This window comes from Pseudophryne corroboree, chromosome 11 (assembly GCF_028390025.1).
Source record: "Pseudophryne corroboree isolate aPseCor3 chromosome 11, aPseCor3.hap2, whole genome shotgun sequence".
Classification (NCBI taxonomy): domain Eukaryota; kingdom Metazoa; phylum Chordata; class Amphibia; order Anura; family Myobatrachidae; genus Pseudophryne; species Pseudophryne corroboree.
In genome coordinates this window covers 30,005,292-30,028,324 of record NC_086454.1, presented here as the reverse complement: position 1 = coordinate 30,028,324, position 23,033 = coordinate 30,005,292, and the positions used below count along the sequence as shown (strand labels likewise).

At 46.1% G+C, this 23,033-nt stretch overlaps 1 long non-coding RNA gene across 1 annotated transcript in view; it reads right to left on the bottom strand.

The window, feature by feature from the left end:
* Positions 1-915: 915 nt before the first annotated feature.
* LOC134969872 (uncharacterized) overlaps positions 916-23,033 on the bottom strand; it is a 90,606-nt gene continuing 68,488 nt past the window's right edge. Inside the window, exon 3 of the long non-coding RNA XR_010189539.1 lies at positions 916-1,003. This is a non-coding gene — a long non-coding RNA (uncharacterized LOC134969872). The remainder of the gene's footprint in view (positions 1,004-23,033) is intronic.

Here is a 23,033-nt window from a genome sequence, read left to right as displayed (position 1 = left end):
GAGAGACTTGTGTGCATAGTAATGCCACTGTCTGCCGTCCAACAAGGAATCTGAGAACTTTTATATTTGGTCTTTGCCCCCCACACCCCTGAAATAACTGCAAACACAGGAAGAAATATAACATTTACTTGCATAGACTATAAAAATCTAAAGTTGCTCCCAGCGATCACATACTGTAGCATGTCATTGTGAAATCCATGTAAGTTGTTAGTGTACAAGATAGATCCAGTCAGTAAGGGGCTAAAATAAATCTGCTATTGCATTTTATACTACTCTCTTCATATATTAAAACTAGTATTTCATTTTAGTGTACTATATCTTGGGAAAAATGAGTTTAGATTGTAAGCTCTTGTGGCAGGACCATCTTTGTCTCCTGTTTGGTATCATTGTACAGTGTTTCCTCGGTGTCCGGTGCGGCGTAATAGGTCAGCACTTTATAAATAAAAAGCTATAACACTCATTTGTAAATTGGGTTTGAACTGCAGACCAATGGGGATTATGAATGGTGCCTTTTTAGAGCACCACCAACATGTGTGATAGCCTTATAAAATCTCCCAAACCCCCATATGTGAGTAATTCTACAGTATGTCTCAGTCGTTGGTATTTTACAAATGATTTTTCTTTTTTTAGATGCTAGACCTTGCTAATATCCAGACAAATCGAGGTCATTTTGATGAATGAAAGAAACAGGATTTCTCCAGCTAAAGTAATAGATGTAGAGCTGTTCTGTATTCCGTGGATTATGGGATTGTTTCCCCTTATCTTCTGTGCCCTTGACGATTTTCTTAGGTCCCAGTGACTCACGCTTTAGATTGGAATCCAGAGTGACAGCGGAACATGTTGAGCCGGTCTGGTTTCTAATAATCTATGAGCAGGACGCAAGTCACCCAGTGATTGACTGTTGGCCCAGGAACCTCTCTCATCATCGCCATGCAGGATTAAGTGACCCTCAGACTGCCAATCTTCCGGCAGAAGGTTTAACGCTTCCGTTTTTATAAACACACTGCAAAAATGCATAACCACAGAATGTAATTAAACTTCAATGATATATTATACAAGTGACATGTACTATTTGGATACTATGAAGATCAGGACCAACCACACGTCTAAGGGCACCATGTGCAAGTAAATTTGGAGCACTTATCCATTTTGTAATTAAAACTTTTATTAACCCAAAAAATATTTCCTAGTTTTTAAGTAAACAGATTATTCCACAGAAGGGAAGCAATGTCCCCCACAGAAAAACACATATTGTCCCCACAGGGGGAAAAAATACACACATTGGTCCCACAGAAGCAAAATAAAATACACACTAGCCTCCACAGGAAAAAAAACACACAAACATTGTCCCATACAGGAAAAAAGCACATACATTGGCCTCATAGGAAAAAAAACACACACATTGGGCTTCAGTGAAAAAAACACACATTGGTCCCCACAGGAAAAAATACATGCCCCCCCTCCACCAAAGGAAAATAATAAAACATATATTGCCTCCCACAGGAAAGATAAAACACACACTGGTCTCCACAGAAACAAAACAGACATTGACCCCCACATGAAAAAAATTAAATACACATTGGATTCCACAGGAAATAAAAAACACAATTACATTGGCTCCCACTGTAAAAATAAATAAATTGTACATTGGCCCCACAGGAAAAAACAAAAACAAATTGATACTCACGCAAAAAAAACAACAACACATTAGCCCCCACAGGAAAAAAATAAAACGCACAACCCCTCAGGAAAAAAGTGACACAAATTGGTACCCACATGAAAACATAAATACACATTGGTCTCCACAGGTAAAACCTGATGATCATTTTGCAAAATATCGTTAAAATTGCATGCTTATTATCATCATCATCAAAAATATTCCTATAGTTTACTTCACAAAAATATTTCTCATTCCATGGCAAAGATGACAATGACTTATATATGTTCCTATTTGATGTTGAATATCTTGCTGTCTTGTATACATCACAGCTCCAGATATAAATTAATTGCGGGTGCTGCTGCCCTTCTGGCCTTGGCAGAGTGATGGGGACACAGCCTGGTAGGGAGTGTATTAATATGGACTTTGTACTGCAGAAGGACATCTGTGCTGTTTTTCAGTATTGCGGCTGGGAGGCCATTCTCCTGGGAATACAGGATATTGCAGGGAATGTTTGCAGCTGAAGACATTACGTTGCATCTCTGCAGAAACAAACATTTTCAAGCCTTTGCTGTGAGCTATATACACGTACACTGCTTACATATATAAATACATACACATTGGTTCCGTTTCACATGGTGAAGTCTTACCATGGGGCATAATTTTGGCTTCCCCCAGTTCCTCTGGCTTCCACAACAACTCTTGACACAAAGGGGGTCATTCCGAGTTGATCGTTCGCTGCCGATTTTCGCAGCGCAGCGATCAGGTGAAAAATCTGCATTTCTGCACATGTGTATGGGCCGCAATTGCGCACGCGCGTCATACGGGTACAAAGCCCATTGTGGTTGTGCACAGGTTGTAGTGACATTTTCAGTGGCACTGACGGCCGCAAAAAGATTGACAGGAAGGGGGCGTTTCTGGGTGTCAACTGACCGTTTTCAGGGAGTGTTTGCAAAAACGCAGGCGCGTCTGAAAAAACGCAGGCGTGGCTGGGCGTTCGCTGGGCGGGTGTATGACGTCAAACCTGGACATGAATAGGCTGAAGTGATCGCAAGCGCTGAGTAGGTTCAGAGCTACTCTGAAACTGCGCAAACAGGTTTTGCAGAGCTCGGCTGCACATGCGTTCGCAGTTCTGCTAAGCTAAAATACACTCCCCAGTGGGCGGCGGTATAGCGTTTGCACGGTTGCTAAAACTAGCGAGTGAGCCATCAACTCGGAATGACCCCCAAAGAACAGTAGATCCCACATAGATTCTGTGTATTCAACCTCTCACATTACAGGACTCACTGATACTCTCCTCTCTCTCTCTACGCAGCGACTGTGCCTGAATTTCATTACTCTGAGGGGAGACATCATCACCGCCGTGAGCTGAGCATAAACGGATGTTAAATCCAAGCGGTTCTTAAGGAGAGGGTAAAAGGACGGGCGAATAATAGATATAATAGAGATAGCAGATGCATTTTATAGCTACTTGTTATTTTTCTAAAGGACGTTATGAGAACGATACATTTATTTTATAACCCATTACGCAGCGCAATTTAAGCTGTTACATTGCACATAGTAATACAGTAATCCCACCGTGTTCTGCACATAAAAGTATGGAGCGAATTCTGCAGTTGACAGTACAACAGCGGGGAGAGAAGAAGGTTTGGTCTTTGTGTAAATAAGCCCATTTTCCAGCTATTGTATAGGTTTCTAATGGCGAAATTCTGCTTTATATCTATATATATATATATATATATATATATTTATTTGCGAAAGTCATCACTCACTCACTCACTCACTCACTCATTGACTCATCACTAAGGGGGATATGTACTAAGCAGTGATAAAAGTGGAGAAGTGAGCCTGTGGAGAAGTTGCCCATGGCACCCAATCAGCTGCTCTGTATACTTTTACTTTTAATGTTACGTCAATGCTGATTGGTTGCAATAGGCAACTTCTCCACTGACTCACTTTTCAACGTTTATCACGGCTTAGTACATCTTCCCCTAAGGGGTCTATTTACTAAAGCCTTGGATGGAGATAAAGTGGACGGAGATAAAGTCCCAACCAACCAGCTCCTGTCATTTTTTTAAACACAGCCTGTGACATGGTAGTTAGGAGCTGAATGGCTGGGACTTTGGGGGACATTTACTAAGCAGTGATAAGAGCGGAGAAGTGAGCCAGTGGAGAAGTGGCCCCATTAACCAATCAGCAGCTCTGTATAATTTTATAGTATGCAAATTATAGATGTTACTTCAGTGCTGATTGGTTGCCATAGGCAACTTCTCCACTGGCTCACTTCTCCACTCTTATCACTGCTTAGTAAATAGACCACTAATTCTCTTATTTCCCGATACGTTAGGAAGCTGAAATTTAACATAGGTATTCTGCAGGTGGGAAACAGGAAAACTACGTAATTAGAATTTTAATAACCCCCCCCCCCCCCTAAGGGGATGAAAAGGGGGTTGACATAATGACATCATTACCGATGCGTAGCTTGCGTTGCATGAACGATAACACCCAAATGGACAATTGGATAAAAATTTGGATTGCAACTCCAGTGTGTAGAATTTAATAAACTACAAAACTGCTCCCGTCACTTTTTACCGTATCTGATACGGGTGCTCTCCGGGTAACGCCAAGAACCATGGATTAATATTTACTTACATTAACACGTCTCAAATTTCCATCTCTGTAGACTGACCAAATTAGTAACACTCATTTATATTTACAGCTGTGAAAATCAGGAACTCCCGTGCGAAGAACGGATAGAACTGCTAGTTGATTATATTGTGATTGCTGGATCTGGGGCATAAATTCACGTTGGCAAAAGTAAATTGTCACCAGTCTAGCTGAGGTTCGCACGTGAGTCAATTAATTCATTAAGATAATAGGGGTATATTTACTAAAGGTCGATTTTTATCGATTACTTAAACAAAAACAAAAATTAAGCGATTTCAAACCGATGAAAAGCGATGTAAATCGATGTTGTGTTTTCTTGGTGAAAACACACATTTACTCTCAGACGATTTTTGATATTTATTTATAAGGGGGGGTATTTATCAACGCTCGGAAAAGAGATAAAATTGTGAGAGATAAAGTACCAGCCAGTCAGCATCTGCCTTACATTTTACAGACTGTGGGCCTTATTTAGTAAGCATCGCTAATCAAATTTTCCCATCTACCGGGCCAGTGTGCACGCGCAGGGCCCCTTCTGCACGTGCGTGGCCTAGGAGATGCAATCGCATCTCAGTGATACGAACGCCTCTGTCCGATGGACAGACAAAGGCATTCGCGGGCGAGGTCAGGCGTGGTGATGTGGCATTGTGAGGGCATGGCGACGGAAACGCAGGGGGGTCTGGGCCGTTTTTCGGGGTGGCTGCGTGATGTCACACACCTCTGCTGCAAAACTAAAAATGGCAGCCTGGCTGCATATGCAGGGCGCTAACTCTATTTTGTCTGGTCTGCAATGCGATCGCAATTAATTTGCGATCATAGGGCGGCCATTAGTACGCTGGGCCTGTACATAGGCCTGTACATAGGGCCACCAATATGACCAAAGAATGAACTCTAGTATGACCTGATAATTGGGACACATATTCGCACTGGAGACACAAGAGAGGCAAATGGTATTACCTACTGGAACATTCTGGTAACTGGTTGACAGATGTTGGGTCCAGAATTGTTTTGGGATCAGCTATAAGTTATATATCTCTGTGTGTGTTCTATTGTAGGGGTAGTTTGGATTTGGAAGAGGTGACACATGTGTTCCTGTGTAGGAGTATGGAGGAGAGTCCATTGAATTCACCAAATTAACCTTAGGACAGCATCTCTCCACTAAACCAATCAAGCGAAGGAGTATGTACGTGTAGCCCACTCAGCCACCAGATAATTGGACGAATAGCTGTGGGAATCACTAGAGATGTTATATTTCCCTATGTAATGCTCCAATGTGATGTTCTAGTAATTCCATGGAGAATTGTATAGTGGAGCGAGGTGTCTTACCCCATTATAAATGGTGAGGGAGAGAGGGACCAGTAAAGGCTTGGTGGGCAGCTATAACTTGGACATGATTGAGGTGCTGGGGGAAACAAATGCCTTTTTTTCTTACAAGATTGAGGTTGAGACAGCTCCAGAATTAGTTCCAAAGCCCTGACAGCTCCAGAGTCATTTCCAGAATGAGCTCTAGAGTCCTGACAGCTCCTGAGTCAGCTCCATAATGAGCTCCAGAGTCCTGACAGCTCCAGAGTCAGTATAAGCTTTCATTGAAAAGACCATTGGGCCGCACAGGGGGGGTCATTTGCGAGTTGCTCTCTCGTTATTTTTTTCTCGCAACGGAGCGATTAGTCGCTAATGCGCATGCGCAATGTCCGCAGTGCGACTGCGCCAAGTAAATTTGCTATGCAGTTAGGTATTTTACTCACGGCATTACGAGGTTTTTTCTTCGTTCTGCTGATCGGAGTGTGATTGACAGGAAGTGGGTGTTTCTGGGCGGAAACTGGCCGTTTTATGGGTGTGTGCGAAAAAACGCTACCGTTTCTGGGAAAAACGCGGGAGTGGCTGGAGAAACGGAGGAGTGTCTGGGCGAACGCTGGGTGTGTTTGTGACGTCAAACCAGGAACGAAACTGACTGAACCGATCGCAGATGCTGAGTAAGTCTGGAGCTACTCAGAAACTGCTAAGAAGTGTCTATTCGCAATTCTGCTAATCTTTCGTTCGCAATTTTGCTAAGCTAAGATTCACTCCCAGTAGGCGGCGGCTTAGCGTGTGCAAAGCTGCTAAAAGCAGCTTGCGAGCGAACAACTCGGAATGACCCCCAGAGTAACACTTTAGTGGTGAATCGAATAGAAGACTTCAGATGGGGAGTTTGGAATATACTTAATATGTCCTCCCCAGCACCAGTTAGGATTTCCCATTTTCCAAAAGGTTCTGAACATTTGGGGCAAGAAGCAGTGAGGTGCCCAGGCTCACCACTATACAAGTATAAGTTATTCCTGTATCGCCTCTCTCATTCCTCAGGAGACATGGGGAAACCTCCCACTTGCATGGGTTCTTCTAGGCATGTATCTGGTATACTGAAGCGAAGAGCTAACCTAAAACTGGTCCTGTGTGAATGTTCTTTTTCCTGGGATCTCTCCCTGGACCAAAGGTCAGCTGTGTTACACCATGACACCGCATCACCCAGAGTGGCTTATAAATCATATGAGGCCAATTCATCAGCAGGGGTGCGGAGTCTAACATGCTGGTGGTTTGCACAAGTGGTCGCCATGAGGAGGCTTGTGCTTCGCAGTGCAAAGTGTGCAGATCTTGGCCACTTAAGGTGGGTCCTAACATATTAGCTTAGAGTAGTCATCGAGTTGGGTCAGGTAATGCCAAAGCCAAGATGGTAATACAGCAGAATGGTCAGGACACAAGCCGGGTCAGAAACGTGTGGTCCAGAACAGAGGGTGTTTTAAACTGCTCCTTTGGATAAAGCAGATCTGCGAAAATAAGCATAGCATCACAAAGTCACATCAAAGATGGCCCATGCTTCCATGAGATGGAAGACCCAAGCGCAGCCCTGGTCAGAAGTCCAGAGGTTGGACTGCACCTTGTATGGGGTGGCACCCTCATGAGGACACTCCACTTGAACGGGCCTCAAGCCGGCCGTCATAACAGGTCTGATAATTACACAACTGTGCAGTTCCTATATTAGTTCATAAATTATATACAGTAGTGCTTTATAGTTCCCCTATTTGGGGTGTTTCTTCTGTTCCCTATGGGGAGGGGACATTTACGCCTTCATATATAAGATGCTGAGGCTTATTTACCGATAAGAGTTTGTAGATGTGAAGGGAATGACATCTTGCTATATTTTCCTCCTGGCATATAACGAGGTTCCGTTTCAGAAGTTTCTCTGCATAATTATTACAGGACTACAGTCCCAGATGGTGGAAAGTAACACATTCACGCCCAAGGCCAGAAGTCTATCGCTATTCCACACCACCTTAATTAACGTCAACTTTTATATTGTTCTTCTAAAATACTCAAAAGCTGAATATGCTCCTTCGGGGGTCAATTATGTCTTAAATAAATAATAACAGTGAGGGGAAACTGCAACGGTCTGGGTACCATGCATTTTATTTCTAGAATTTAATTTGTTTTATTGCATTCAGATTTGAGAACAGAAACATAGAATTTCTCCTATAAAGATGTAAATGCTCTTCCAGGTCGGCCACCTCTGGGGGAGATCGAAGAAATCACCTGGGCATGCCGACATACCCCCCCCCCCCCCCCCCCCCATCCGTTATTTAAATATCTCACCCAGCAGCACGAAATCTCATTGGTGCATGGAGGTGGAATATGAGGCCCTAGAATTTACCTACATTTTGCTTTAAAAATACAGGTGCCTGCAACAGGTCCTCCGAGCAGACCCATCGTCGCCTTCGGCTGTCTCCATATGTATGCACTGGACTGTGAACCTCCTGTAGGAAGGTGGCATCACGCAAAATAGGCCCCATTTGCACTTCAGGAATTATCTGTACAGCTGAGTATATTAATTGTTCCAAGTTCCACACGGCACTTACAACCATCAGATACCTCCAGATTCCTTTAATTAAATCCACGGGAAGGTTTAATTATATGTTTCATGTATTCATGTGAACAGAAAGTTTATTGTATGTGGGATGTGGGCCATGTGGCATCCTATGTTTACCTCTGTGATAGTTTGAACTCTATCATGACTTTTATGTTTCAGACAACCCCTCTGCTTGCTGCTGATACTGAAGAGCTGGTGCGCAGGTAACTAACTACTGTATCCAAAAGATTTGTTAGGGTAATCAATTGCCCCAGGTATACAAATCACATAGTGCTAGATGCATCATCGCTTGGTGGATGATAAAATGGAGAGAGCCAGCCAATCAGCTCCCAACTGTCATGTCACATGCCCTGTTTGAAAAATGACAGGAGCTGGTTGGCTGGTAGTTTATCACCCGCCATTTTCTCACTCTCCAAGGGCCAAGGTGATGCAATTCAGTGCAAATCACATTGTCAGGACGCTCAGAATCCATTTGGGAATTGGGCAGCAGCGGGTGGGAGTAAGAGGCTTGCGGGAGATGTACCTACACTTCCTGGAGTCTGGGAGAGCCACATGAAATTGGGAAGTTAGTATTCCCCACCTCTAGCTCGTAAATAGCCCAGACTCCAGAGATGTCGGTCCAAGACCTGATGCCATCTGCGACAGTGTCCTATATTCTGCACCGGGGTTCTCCCCCTGCCTAGGGGTCTGGCGCCGGGAGGTGAACGCTTCTGTTGCCTCAAGGAGTAAAATCACCGGCATCACAAGTCTACAGCAAAGTCCAAAATAAGGGGTCTATGCAGAGCCGGCCTTAGACATAGGCAAACTAGGCAAATGCCCCTAGGGCATTTGGTATGCTTAGGGGCACCAGCAGCTTCTGCTGATTAAAATGATATGCGGCATGCCTATATTCTGTGTGTGACTGCGGCTGTATCTGCATACGAAATGCTACGTTGCAGTGTATTCCTGGAAATCACTGTAATGTAGCATTTCGTATGCAGATACAGCCACAGTCTCACACAGAATATAGGCATGCTGCATATCATTTTAATCAGCAGAAGCTGCTTGTGCATCCTAGACACATAGTAATGCAAATAAGATGCATTTACATAACCAAAAGGCGCCCGACGTTAGCAGACCTGCCAGCTGACTCATGCCAGGCATCTCCTGCAGAACTAGCGGCGGTGCTAGGGGGCACCAGCCAAAATCTTGCCTAGGGCATCATATTGGTTAGGGCCGGCTCTAGGTCTATGGGCCTGATTCATTAAGGATTGCAAATGCAAAGCTGCTCGCAACAGTTTTGCATTTGCAGTCCTTTGCTATGCATACCACCTCCTCCCTGCATTTGCGATGTTATCCTATCTACGACGGCAGGCTGAGTAAGCTTCAGTTTCTGCCTTTTGTGGCCAAAGTAACTGCGTCTCACGACGGAGTCCTTGGACTCACCACTCCCAGAAAATGGGGACGACACTCCCCCCATTCTCCCGAACGCCGGACGCCCCCCTCGAACGACTCTGCCTGAACATTACACACAGCGTGGCGGCATAGTGGGCATACATGCACAGGCATTTGATTACAGGGTGTTAAATAAATATACAGCACGAAAACAACATTCATGCTAAGCAATTTATGATATAATATGTCTCTGGAGTGCGTATTGGCACTGGCAGGACTGCCGGGGATGAAGAATGGCAGTCTCTCGGTGTAAGGTCTTCGGTTATCCATACAGTGACTACACGTCTACAGTAGATGAATTGAGAACATCAGCAGAGAGGCCAGAGGGTTCACATCGCAGGACACTGACTGATTGCAGAGCCCCACCAGCGATTGGTGAGAGCGCAGGGATAATTAGTTAGGGGCCGTACACCTCAGTGCTCTCTAGGGGATCAACATCAGTGATCACAGTACAACCAGGGACCGTGTCAAGGTGTCAGACAACAGGAAATCAATGAGGGTAATGGGCTCTTCATCAGGACATCCCACCTGTCTAATACATTGTGGTGATAATTCCATTGTCGGAGAATTTAAAGGCCCACAGCGTCCACATTCGGGGTACTTACAATCTGCAAGTTACATATATTTCATATATTCATTTATATATTTACTTATGGCAATGAACTGATTGCGAAAAACGTGAAGTGTTTATTTGTAACAAGCGCTAATGAGGTATACAGGATGTATACAGACATGGATTTACATTACCAGAATTTACATTACCAGAGTAGGTGCAATTCACCAACATGGGCACATGAATTCTGGACGTCCCTTCTACATGTACATAAAAGTGTCTATGGCGATATCCAATCCCCCCCCCTCCCCCCTCACCTGCTCGCACCTGCTTGTAGCTATTCAATTGTTCCTGCCGTCGGGCGCAATAACATAATTTCAGTTTGCTTCCCCCAGGGGTGGTGAGCTGAAATGCACGAAAAGTGACCTGTTTGGGCACCCGAACTGGACTTTTTTGTGTCATGCCCATTAGTTTAGTCGGTTTAGCCGCTTTACGCAGCTAAACCTGACTGATATGGGTGCAATAAAATAGATCAATTGAATATTGCCCCACGATCTCTCGTCACTTTAGAGTCATACCTCCCAACATTGAGAGAAGAGGAAGAGGGACACTATGGCACAGCAAAGCTTTGCCCGCCCGAAAAGGGGGGCGTGGACAATAGAAAAGGGGCGTGGCTTCACAGGAGTGCCATGGTCGCGAGCCACGCCCCCATTTTCCGTCACTATGGGGGCATGGCCGGCGCTCTGTGAGCTGCTGGCATGCCCCCTGTCCCTTCCGTCTCTAGTGAATAGACGCTGGGTGAGATACAGCAATTGAATTTCTCCCATGTCTGTAATTATTGTAGGTCTCATTTCCCCCTATCCCTTAGGACTTCTGAAGTGACAGTAATGGGCGTTTACACAGGGGTGACCAAGTACCATTCAGTATAAATTAATTTCCCCGCCTTTTGTCACAAAGTGAATAGTTTCAGAGGGGGCGGGTCCAATGGGGTGGGGGCAAAGACTGAGGTGACCCAGTATATGCCGAGTCTGTTGTAGGGCGGGATTTAATAAAGTCCGAATTCGCCCAACGTGCGGGATGACGGCCGAATTGGACATTTTTTAAAGGAGCACTCATTTACAAGGCCTAACAATGCGCTGTACATCCTCGCAGGATCTTCTTCGCTGGCCTATATCAACAAATGATAATGCGTAAAGTTATAAAATACAACGAAAGTCACAGCTATGACTTTATTCCCAAGCTTCTGCGCTGGAGTCGTTTATTATAGGAGCTGCTGTCCCGGCAACAGATCTTTGATAAATAGGTACTAAATAATTATATGCAGCGATGAGGAATGCTAATTAACTATATGTAAATATTGCTAAGTAGGCCCCTAAATAATGTTGCTGATTAACTGTAAATAAAGGGGGACTGGATTTGTTGTGGGGGAAATAGCGCACTGAGCTACCTGTCTATTGGTATATCAAGTACAGAAACCGGAATACAAAATATTTTTTTCTTTTTTTAATAATATTCGATGTTACCCATTACCTAATAAAGTTTTAACTTATCAAATTAACAAACACCCGGCGGTGCTCCCTTGAGTTGTGAAAAACAAGTCAGCTGATGTACAAGAGGGAAAGACAACTCCTTTTTATGGGGCACTCTTATTAATAATCTAAAACGTAACTTTTATTGAAATCGGACTCACATTGACATACGACATAAAACACTTATTTTATAAGGATATTTTATGGTATAACTGGCTGTGCCTCTCTCCTTAACTCCATATGTTATATTTCTAATTAATAGGTATATTTATCCCCTTTGGTAATTTAATGCTCCATTGGTATGACAAACCACACACCACCGTACCCCTAGTCAGAGTACATGATGTGGTAATAGTTCAAGGTCAATGGATGGTGTGTGTCCAGTATATAACTGAACTAAATTAGAAATATATGTAGAATATTTTTTGCATATCTAAGAGGGAGAGTAGGAAGACTTTCAGATTCTTGCTACAGTCTCCATGTTTACTATGCATATGTCTCGCTACCGGAGAAAGTTTTTTCATCTTGTTTAGGTCAGAGGTTATGTTCCTTATATTGCCAATATGTTCCAAGACTCTCTGCTTAAGTGCTCTTGATGTCATTCCAACATACTTCATTCCACATTCACATTGTAAGCAGTATATGACTCCCATGGCATTACAATTGATGAAAGATCTAATTTCCACCTTATTCCCTTGCCTGTCATAGGTATATTTCGTCTTGGCCATATACTGGCATGCCTTACAACTTCCACATGGGAAGGACCCGTTGATTATAGGTGTTTTTCTTGATGTTCTTTCGAAATGGCTATCTACCAGAATATCTCTCAAATTTTGAGACCTCCTCCAGCTCATAACTGGTTTTGAGGTAAGTTTTTTACTCAGGTCTCTATCAGTGTGTAGAACTGACCAATGTTGTTGTGTGATATTCGCTATCTCTTGCCATTCGTGGCAAAAGTCACCCACAAATCAAACCTGATTTGTTGTACTAGGTTTAGCTTTATTCTTGGGGAAGATTAGCTCCTCTCTTGGGATTTTAGAAGTTATATATATTGCCTTTTTTATACTTCTGTTGCTGTATCCCCTTTCTCTTAGGCGCATACCCAGTTCTTTGCTCCTACTCTTAAATGTTTCCATACTAGAACAATTACGGCGTAGCCTCAAAAATTCTCCTTTCGGTAGATTTTTAATCGTTGGTGGAAAATGACTACTATTCCTATGAAGAACACTATTTGTTGCTGTGGTCTTTCTATAAAGATCCGTAGTCAATTCTCCTTCTTCATTTCTGTTAATCTTTAAATCCAAAAATGTGATTGAATCCTTGCTGATATCCGATGTTAGTCTCAGGTTCAACTGGTTATTGTTGAGATGTCCAATGAATTCTCTCAACAATACCTCTGTATTATTCCAAATCATCAGGACATCATCAATGTACCTGAGCCAGACTATAATGAATTGCGTGTACTTTTCATTATTTTCTGTGAACACGACCTCACGTTCCCACCATCCTAAATAGATGTTCGCATACGTGGGTGCGCAAGCCGCACCCATCGCAGTTCCACGAGTTTGTAAATAAAAGGCATCTGCGAAGGTAAAGTAGTTTTTTGTAAGGACGAATCTCAGCAGGTCAATCAGAAAAGTATTGAAGTCCTCCGTATCCTTCATCTCTAGAAAATATTGTACTGCCGCCAAGCCGTCCTGATGGTTAATACTCGTATATAACGACTCTACATCGAGGGAAACTAGGAGGTGTCCCTGTTCCACTCTAATGCCTTGTATCTTACGTAGGACATCCGATGTATCTTGAACATAGGATGGTAGACTTACCACGTGTTCTCTTAGATGGAGATCCAAAAAGACACTGGCTTGTTCACCCAGTCCGCCTATCCCAGATACTATAGGTCGACCTGATGGAAGGTCCCTGTTCTTATGGATCTTAGGGAGCATATAAAATGTTGGAACTTTTGGGTTTTCAACAGTTAAGAAGATATGTTCTTGTTTAGTAATGGTGCCTTCTTTTAAAGCTTTTTCAATCATTCTCTTGTAGAAGTAGAGATAGTTATCAGTGGGATTGAAAGTAAGACGCGTATAGCATGAGGTATCCTGTAGTTGTCTCAGGGCCTCTTTGATATATTTATCCTTAGACCAGAGAACTACGTTTCCTCCCTTATCAGATTGTTTTATTATCGTATCATCCCAAGTTCGTATGTCCCTAAGCGCTTCTTTCTCTCTTCTAGTAAGATTATCCCCCAGCATGGGTCTTGTTTTCTGTGACAATTCCAAGTCATCCAAATCCTTAGATACCATTTCTCTGAAGATCTTGACGGCTGGGCATAAGATCTCTTGTGGGTAAAAGGTCGATTTCTTTTTACAGGTCGGGCGACTTTTGCTACCTTCCTGCGCATCATCCGCCAGCATCTGGTCCACAGGATCGGGCAGTTCCTCCAGATCTGACAATGCCCTCAATTCCAAGTCAGTCCATTCACACAAATCTTCTTCCCCCGTGGCCGGAGATAACATCTCCTGGTCTGAGTTTTTTCTCTGTTCATGAAACTTAATTAATAAAAGCTTTCTACAGAACAGATTAAGATCCTTTTCCCATTTGAATCTATTCATTCTGGACACAGGGGAGAAGGAGAGTCCTTTACTCAGGACTGACTTGTGATCTTCAGTTAAAATCCTATCAGTCAAATTTATGACTTGGAGAGAGTCACAAGCACTATAGGGAATTATTTCCTGAATCTCGGGGATTGTCTCTGTGGGAGTGGTGTTCCCCAGTTGTCTTGGTTTCTTCCTCTTCTTTTTACTTCTCCTCGTCCTCCTCCTTGTTTTTTGTACCGACCCCTTTCCGTCCTTGGAAATTCTAAAAAATGCGCTTCTGAGACATTCATCTGGGAATAGGGGGTTCCTGTTTTCTGATAACGCTCTGAATACTCCTCTGTACCAGAAGAGTCTGCTTCAGATGAAGAGTATTGATAGCTACCTGCCCTCTGATGTTCCTTTGGGTATGGCTTTTTCCATTTAAAGATGTTGCCTGTAGCATAGTCCCTCTTGTCCCTAATGAATTTGTTCTTTTTTCTATCCATTATCATTTGTTCATAGCTCTCAAGATCCTTTTTATTTTTCTCAAAACATTGCTGGAAATGCACATCTTTTTCCCATACTTCCAAGTTCTTACCTAAGGCATCAATTTCCTTATCAATCTCTTCCAGGATTAGAAGGTCGTGTTTTAGTAAAATGTGAAGGAGTTCTGTAGAGCATTTGTGTAATGTTTGTTCCCACTCAGATTTTAAAGTGGGTGTGGCCAGTTCAAAAGTTGGAAAGATCCTTGGTCTAAGTCCTCTAGGGGAAATTTTATGTTTTATATACTGTTCAATTGTCGTTTGATCCCATGTTGTTCTTTTCTGTTTTTGTAACAATTTTTTGAGGCTAGTAAAATCTTTTTCCCAACTAGTTAGCCCCGTAACGTCGGAGATTGTATTGGGAAAGATATTACTATAGTCCTCATTTGTCCTCCGTTTGTTGACCAGTTCATTCTTCAAGCTGAATGTACTCATTTCTGTAGTATACAAATGTTTTTGCTCACAGAGCACTTAATATAACTCTTACTCGTAAATTAGCTTCCAATCACAAACCCAGCAGGTAAAGATTAATAACACATAAACCATATGGGTAAGAATATATCAAAGAGGCCCTGAGACAACTACAGGATACCTCATGCTATACGCGTCTTACTTTCAATCCCACTGATAACTATCTCTACTTCTACAAGAGAATGATTGAAAAAGCTTTAAAAGAAGGCACCATTACTAAACAAGAACATATCTTCTTAACTGTTGAAAACCCAAAAGTTCCAACATTTTATATGCTCCCTAAGATCCATAAGAACAGGGACCTTCCATCAGGTCGACCTATAGTATCTGGGATAGGCGGACTGGGTGAACAAGCCAGTGTCTTTTTGGATCTCCATCTGAGAGAACACGTGGTAAGTCTACCATCCTATGTTCAAGATACATCGGATGTCCTACGTAAGATACAAGGCATTAGAGTGGAACAGGGACACCTCCTAGTTTCCCTCGATGTAGAGTCGTTATATACGAGTATTAGCCATCAGGACGGCTTGGCGGCAGTACAATATTTTCTAGAGATGAAGGATACGGAGGACTTCAATACTTTTCTGATTGACCTGCTGAGATTCGTCCTTACAAAAAACTACTTTACCTTCGCAGATGCCTTTTATTTACAAACTCGTGGAACTGCGATGGGTGCGGCTTGCGCACCCACGTATGCGAACATCTATTTAGGATGGTGGGAACGTGAGGTCGTGTTCACAGAAAATAATGAAAAGTACACGCAATTCATTATAGTCTGGCTCAGGTACATTGATGATGTCCTGATGATTTGGAATAATACAGAGGTATTGTTGAGAGAATTCATTGGACATCTCAACAATAACCAGTTGAACCTGAGACTAACATCGGATATCAGCAAGGATTCAATCACATTTTTGGATTTAAAGATTAACAGAAATGAAGAAGGAGAATTGACTACGGATCTTTATAGAAAGACCACAGCAACAAATAGTGTTCTTCATAGGAATAGTAGTCATTTTCCACCAACGATTAAAAATCTACCGAAAGGAGAATTTTTTAGGCTACGCCGTAATTGTTCTAGTATGGAAACATTTAAGAGTAGGAGCAAAGAACTGGGTATGCACCTAAGAGAAAGGGGATACAGCAACAGAAGTATAAAAAAGGCAATATATATAACTTCTAAAATCCCAAGAGAGGAGCTAATCTTCCCCAAGAATAAAGCTAAACCTAGTACAACAAATCAGGTTTGATTTGTGGGTGACTTTTGCCACGAATGGCAAGAGATAGCGAATATCACACAACAACATTGGTCAGTTCTACACACTGATAGAGACCTGAGTAAAAAACTTACCTCAAAACCAGTTATGAGCTGGAGGAGGTCTCAAAATTTGAGAGATATTCTGGTAGATAGCCATTTCGAAAGAACATCAAGAAAAACACCTATAATCAACGGGTCCTTCCCATGTGGAAGTTGTAAGGCATGCCAGTATATGGCCAAGACGAAATATACCTATGACAGGCAAGGGAATAAGGTGGAAATTAGATCTTTCATCAATTGTAATGCCATGGGAGTCATATACTGCTTACAATGTGAATGTGGAATGAAGTATGTTGGAATGACATCAAGAGCACTTAAGCAGAGAGTCTTGGAACATATTGGCAATATAAGGAACATAACCTCTGACCTAAACAAGATGAAAAAACTTTCTCCGGTAGCGAGACATATGCATAGTAAACATGGAGACTGTAGCAAGAATCTGAGAGTCTTCCTACTCTCCCTCTTAGATATGCAAAAAATATTCTACATATATTTCTAATTTAGTTCAGTTATATACTGGACACACACCATCCATTGACCTTGAACTATTACCACATCATGTACTCTGACTAGGGGTACGGTGGTGTGTGGTTTGTCATACCAAGGGAGCATTAAATTACCAAAGGGGATAAATATACCTATTAATTAGAAATATGACATATGGAGTTAAGGAGAGAGGCACAGCCAGTTATACCATAAAATATCCTTATAAAATAAGTGTTTTATGTCGTATGTCAATGTGAGTCCGATTTCAATAAAAGTTACGTTTTAGATTATTAATAAGAGTGCCCCATAAAAAGGGGTTGTCTTTCCCTCTTGTACATCAGCTAACTGTAAATAAAGGTCAGATATTACCAGCTCCTTGCTGGTCCATTATCCACTGTTTACTCACAGCGGCCGATAAAATGCTATCTTCTCAGTCTTTAGGAAAAGCAAAAGAATAATTAGGTGCTTATAAACCAGGGGTAGGCAGTCTGTGGCACCGCAGCTGTGTGGAACTGCACCCGTGCAGAAGAACTCCCGGGTCCTAAACCCAGATTTTCTATCGCAAAGTACAGCTTTTGTCGGGAGGTAGATACCAGCCCCCAATTCTAGGTACATTTGTGATAGAAGGACCCTGGGTTTAGGACCGAAGGGGGTGCTAAGAGAAATCCGATTGGCTCCCTCTCAGGGGGAATTGCTAAGAGAAGACAAAAGGCTGACTGTATATTTGGTAACTCCAAGCTATGGAACGTATTGCATTCCGGAGCTTGGTGTCAGGGCTGTTTCTATATAATTTGGCTTCCAATTTGAGCAATTAAAAAAAAAAAATTATGGAGAAGGGGTGTGGCCTAACTAAAATAGGTGTGGCCTTGCAGGAAAAGACTACCTTATACTCCAGTTTTTTGACCCTGCAACAACAGACCTCGGCTACCAAAGGAAAAAAATACATTCCACCATATTAAGCCCCACACAGTAATGCCCCTTACACCTTAATATGCCCCCTGCACCATATTATGCCATACACCGCAATGCCCATGATACATTATGCCCTACAGTAGAGCTTCTAATTACTTTTAAATTACATGTTCATTGCCAGGGGTTTTATGCTCTGGGTTCCATGCTTGTTGCCAAGGGTAATGCTTGTTGCTAGGGGTTTCATGCCCTGGGATTCCTGCTCGTTGCCAAAGGTAATGCATATTGCTAGGAGTTTCAATCTCTGGGATTCCTGCTCATTGCCAAGGGTGATGCTGATTGCTAGGGGGTGTATAATTGCGGGCGCCTGCTATGCTGCTCTTCCTCTCCCTCTCTCATGAGGCAGCAGGACAGGGGGATATGAGGCGGCAGGGTGGGTGACTATAAGGCAGCAGGGCAGGGGGATATGAGGCGGCAGGGTGGGTGGTCATGAGGCAGCAGGACAGGTGACTATGAGGCAGCAGGGCAGGGGATATGAGGCGGCAGGGTGGGTGGTCATGAGGCAGCAGGGCAGGTGACTATAAGGCAGCAGGGCAGGGGATATGAGGCGGCAGGGCAGGGAATATGAGGCGGCAGGGCAGGGGATGAGGCGGCAGGGCAGGTGACTATGAGGCAGCAGGACAAGGGATATGAGGCAGCAGGGTGGGTGGTCATGAGGCAGCAGGGCAGGTGACTATAAGGCAGCAGGGCAGGGGATATGAGGCGGCAGGGCAGGGAATATGAGGCGGCAGTGCAGGGGATGAGGCGGCAGGGCAGGTGACTATGAGGCAGCAGGACAGGGAATATGAGATGGCAGGGCAGGAAATATGAGGTGGCAGGGTAGGTGGTCATGAGGCAGCAGGGCAGGTGACTATAAGGCAGCAGGGCAGGGGATATGAGGTGGCAGGGCAGGGAATATGAGGCGGCAGGGCAGGTGACTATGAGGCAGCAGGACAGGGAATATGAGGCGGCAGGGCAGGGGATGAGGCGGCAGGGCAGGTGACTATGAGGCAGCAGGACAGGGGGATATGAGGCGGCAGGGCAGGTGACTATGAGGCAGCAGGACAGGGGTTATGAGGCGGCAGGGTAGGTGGTCATGAGGCAGCAGGGCAGGTGACTATGAGGCAGCAGGACAGGGGATATGAGGCGGCAGGGTAGGTGGCCATGAGGCAGCAGGGCAGGTGACTATGAGGCAGCAGGACAGGGGATATGAGGCGGCAGGGTGGGTGGTCATGAGGCAGCAGGGCAGGTGACTATGAGGCAGCAGGACAGGGGATATGAGGCGACAGGGTAGGTGGCCATGAGGCAGCAGGGCAGGTGACTATGAGGCAGCAGGACAGGGGATATGAGGCGGCAGGGTGGGTGGTCATGAGGCAGCAGGGCAGGTGACTATGAGGCAGCAGGACAGGGGGATATGAGTCGGCAGGGCAGGTGACTATGAGGCAGCAGGACAGGGGATATGAGGCGGCAGGGTAGGTGGTCATGAGGCAGCAGGGCAGGTGACTATGAGGCAGCAGGACAGGGGATATGAGGCGGCAGGGTAGGTGGCCATGAGGCAGCAGGGCAGGTGACTATGAGGCGACAGGGTAGGTGGCCATGAGGCAGCAGGGCAGGTGACTATGAGGCAGCAGGACAGGGGATATGAGGCGGCAGGGTGGGTGGTCATGAGGCAGCAGGGCAGGTGACTATGAGGCAGCAGGACGGGATATGAGGCGACAGGGTAGGTGGCCATGAGGCAGCAGGTCAGGTGACTATGAGGCAGCAGGACAGGGGGATATGAGGCGGCAGGGTGGGTGGTCATGAGGCAGCAGGGCAGGTGACTATGAGGCAGCAGGACAGGGGATATGAGGCGGCAGGGTAGGTGGCCATGAGGCAGCAGGTCAGGTGACTATGAGGCAGCAGGACAGGGGGATATGAGGCGACAGGGTAGGTGGCCATGAGGCGGCAGGGCAGGTGACTATGAGGCAGCAGGACAGGGGGATATGAGGCGGCAGGGTGGGTGGTCATGAGGCAGCAGGGCAGGTGACTATGAGGCAGCAGGACAGGGGGATATGAGGCGGCAGGGCAGGGGATGAGGCGGCAGGGCAAGTGACTATGAGGCAGCAGGGCAGGGAATATGAGGCGGCAGGGCAGGTGACTATGAGGCAGCAGGACAGGGAATATGAGGCGGCAGGGCAGGGGATGAGGCGGCAGGGCAGGTGACTATGAGGCAGCAGGACATGGGATATGAGGCGGCAGGGCAGGGGATGAGGCGGCAGGGCAGGTGACTATGAGGCAGCAGGACAGGGGATATGAGGCGGCAGGGCAGGGGATGAGGTGGCAGGGCAGGTGACTATGAGGCAGCAGGGTGGGTGACTAGGAGGCAGCAGGACAGGGGATATGAGGCGGCAGGGTAGGTGGTCATGAGGCAGCAGGGCAGGTGACTATGAGGCAGCAGGACAGGGGGATATGAAGCGGCAGGGCAGGTGACTATGAGGCAGCAGGACTGGGGATATGAGGCGGCAGGGTAGGTGGTCATGAGGCAGCAGGGCAGGTGACTATGAGGCAGCAGGACAGGGGATATGAGGCGGCAGGGTAGGTGGTCATGAGGCAGCAGGGCAGGTGACTATGAGGCAGCAGGACAGGGGGATATGAGGCGGCAGGGCAGGTGACTATGAGGCAGCAGGACAGGGGATATGAGGCGGCAAGGTAGGTGGTCATGAGGCAGCAGGGCAGGTGACTATGAGGCAGCAGGACAGGGGATATGAGGCGGCAGGGTAGGTGGCCATGAGGCAGCAGGGCAGGTGACTATGAGGCAGCAGGACAGGGGATATGAGGCGGCAGGGTGGGTGGTCATGAGGCAGCAGGGCAGGTGACTATGAGGCAGCAGGGCAGGGGGATATGAGGCGACAGGGTAGGTGGCCATGAGGCAGCAGGGCAGGGGGATATGAGGCAGCAGGGTGGGTGGTCATGAGGCAGCAGGGTAGGTGGCCATGAGGCAGCAGGGCAGGTGACTATGAGGCAGCAGGACAGGGGATATGAGGCGGCAGGGTGGGTGGTCATGAGGCAGCAGGGCAGGCGACTATGAGGCAGCAGGACGGGATATGAGGCGACAGGGTAGGTGGCCATGAGGCAGCAGGGCAGGTGACTATGAGGCAGCAGGACAGGGGGATATGAGGCGGCAGGGTGGGTGGTCATGAGGCAGCAGGGCAGGTGACTATGAGGCAGCAGGACAGGGGATATGAGGCGGCAGGGTAGGTGGTCATGAGGCAGCAGGGCAGGTGACTATGAGGCAGCAGGACAGGGGGATATGAGGCGGCAGGGCAGGTGACTATGAGGCAGCAAGACAGGGGATATGAGGCGGCAGGGTAGGTGGTCATGAGGCAGCAGGGCAGGTGACTATGAGGCAGCAGGACAGGGGATATGAGGCGGCAGGGTAGGTGGCCATGAGGCAGCAGGGCAGATGACTATGAGGCAGCAGGACAGGGATATGAGGCGGCAGGGTGGGTGGTCATGAGGCAGCAGGGCAGGTGACTATGAGGCAGCAGGACAGGGGGATATGAGGCGACAGGGTAGGTGGCCATGAGGCAGCAGGGCAGGTGACTATGAGGCAGCAGGACAGGGGATATGAGGCGGCAGGGTGGGTGGTCATGAGGCAGCAGGGCAGGTGACTATGAGGCAGCAGGACAGGGGATATGAGGCGACAGGGTAGGTGGCCATGAGGCAGCAGGGCAGGTGACTATGAGGCAGCAGGACATGGGATATGAGGCAGCAGGGTGGGTGGTCATGAGGCAGCAGGGCAGGTGACTATGAGGCAGCAGGACGGGATATGAGGCGACAGGGTAGGTGGCCATGAGGCAGCAGGGCAGGTGACTATGAGGCAGCAGGACAGGGGAATATGAGGCGGCAGGGTGGGTGGTCATGAGGCAGCAGGACAGGGGGATATGAGGCGACAGGGTAGGTGGCCATGAGGCGGCAGGGCAGGTGACTATGAGGCAGCAGGACAGGGGGATATGAGGCGGCAGGGTGGGTGGTCATGAGGCAGCAGGGCAGGTGACTATGAGGCAGCAGGACAGGGGGATATGAGGCGGCAGGGTAGGTGACTATGAGGCGGCAGGGCAGGTGACTATGAGGCGGCAGGGCAGAGGGATATGAGGCAGCAGCTCCGGGGGATATGAGGCGGTAGGATTGGAGGGTAATTGGCTGCAGGAGGAATTAGGAATACAATCAGTGTAGGACTGCAGCTACCCACGCCAAACGTTACAGTAAGGGGACAGGATGCCTTCTTTCCATTGGTTTTCCTTCAGGCAAGCCGGTAGCAAAACTACTACAGTACCAGTCATGTCCAACAAGTGTCAGTACGAAGACAGACCATTGACCTGGCCGGGTATTATTTATTAAAGCTCTACTACAGATTCTGGGAGATATTTTTATAATGCAGGAAGCTCATAATAGTACTTTGTATTTTTGTATTACTTTATCTATAATATACATGTGCAATGCATATATAGACTATGGTAATGGGGGCCCCCTGCTCATATGGATTCTCATGGATAGTCCAGCCCTGCATAAAACGACAACCTGTTCTACGGGCACATTTTACCATTTTAGCCCCCTGACTGCCCATACTGCAGATACCTAGATACCCATTTAATAATCTGGAGAACCTTATCCATACTGTGGCTCTGATTCTGTCTGTCCTCCTCCTCCTTCTCTTCTCCTGCTTCCAGTGTCACCTGCCAGCAGAACATTGCACTGCATACACTGAGCATTGCCCACATGGCAGATGAGTGACGGGAGGGATTAGGCCTGGGTTCCCTGCACCACACAAACACACACACACACACACACACACACACACACACACACACACACCATCCATTCACCTGTCAGCTGCACGCCTGTATGCTCTACACAGACAATTGCCTCTGCATATATCATCTCTGTTTGTTTGTTATTGTTAATTAACTTCTCA